The following is a 1,399-nucleotide window of genomic DNA, read 5'->3' on the forward strand; positions in this document are numbered from 1 at the left end:
TTTGGAAACTTTAATTCCTATTTTTCTGGATGTAAATCACTTTTTTTGATGATTGTTTCCTCTGGTATCAGATGCTGTGCAGCTGGAAGGATTTTTACTGAAACTTTTTTAGTTTTGGAAATTTGTTATGATGCGTAACCATGGCAACGAGGCCGTTTCTACAACTAGGAACAGCTGATTAACATCTCAAAAGCTCAAATAATATCTCAACTACAGCCCCAAATCTCAAATGAGTTGAAAGGATGTTCTGTGTACGCATTCTCATTTACCTGCCAGCTCTGTACATGGTTATTTTACCATAAAGTTGTTTTTAACAGAATTCAACTTTTTTTTTTACTGCATAGTTGTTTCATTGTACGGTTGTTTTTAACAGCATTGTAACTTTTTTAACTCATGGTTGTTTTACCGTATGGTTGTTTTATACAGCATGGTTGTACCGAACGGATGTTTCTAACAGTGATGTACACTTGTATTTTTTTGTTTGTTTTTTACTGCATGGTTGTTTTACCGTACGGTTGTTTTTAACAGTATAGTCACTTTTTTAACGCATGGTTGTTTTACCGTACAGTAGTTTAAAACCACAAGGTTATTTTACCATATGGTTGTTTTTAACAGTATTGTACAGTTGTTTTTTTACCGCATGGTTGTTTTACCGTACGGTTGTTTTAAACTGCATGGTTGTACTGAACGGATGTTTCTAACAGTGATGTACGCTTGTTTTTTTACTGCATGGTTGTTTAACTGTACGGTTGTTTTTAAATGAATTGTACCAACAACAACAAAAAAAAGCATGTTTTTTTTTTACCGTAAGGTTGTTTTTACCACGTTTTTTTTGCCGTTCTGGGCTTTTTAACGGAATTGTACAGTTGTTTCGTTTAATGCACGTTTGTTTTGCCGTATGGTTGATTTTAACAGTATTGTACAATCGATTTTTAACGCATTATTGTTTTACTGTACGGTTGTTTTTAACCGAAGTATTGTTTTACCGTACCCTTGTTTTATACCGCATGATTGTTTTACCGTACAGTTGTTTTTTACCGAATGATAGATTTACCATACCCTTGTTTCATACCGCATGATTGTTTTACCGTACGGTTGTTTTATACTGCATAGTTATACTGAACGGATATTTCTAACAGTGATGTACACTTGTTTTTTTACTACATGGTTGTTTTGCTGTACGGTTGTTTTAAACTGCATGGTTGTACTGAACGGACGTTTCTAACAGTGATGTACACTTGTTTTTTTTACTGCATGGTTGTTTAACTGTACGGTTGTTTATACAGTATGGTTGTTTCACACTAAGGTTGTTTTTTCTTTATGCATGGTTGTTTTACCGTACGGTTGTTTTTAAATGAATTGTACAAAAAAACATAATGCATGTTTTTTTTTACCGTAC

The 1,399-nt window shown here is 33.6% G+C and overlaps 1 long non-coding RNA gene across 1 annotated transcript; it reads right to left on the reverse strand.

The window, feature by feature from the left end:
- Positions 1 to 325: 325 nt before the first annotated feature.
- Positions 326 to 1,392, reverse strand: LOC119429297. Its single transcript, XR_005187755.1, has 2 exons — positions 992 to 1,392; positions 326 to 713 (listed from the first exon to the last, which is right to left on the reverse strand). It is a non-coding gene; the product is annotated as an uncharacterized LOC119429297 (long non-coding RNA).
- Between the last annotated feature and the right edge of the window lie 7 nt (positions 1,393 to 1,399).

This window comes from Nematolebias whitei, unplaced genomic scaffold (assembly GCF_014905685.2).
Source record: "Nematolebias whitei isolate Nwh7 unplaced genomic scaffold, NemWhi1 Nwh_scaf_338, whole genome shotgun sequence".
Classification (NCBI taxonomy): domain Eukaryota; kingdom Metazoa; phylum Chordata; class Actinopteri; order Cyprinodontiformes; family Rivulidae; genus Nematolebias; species Nematolebias whitei.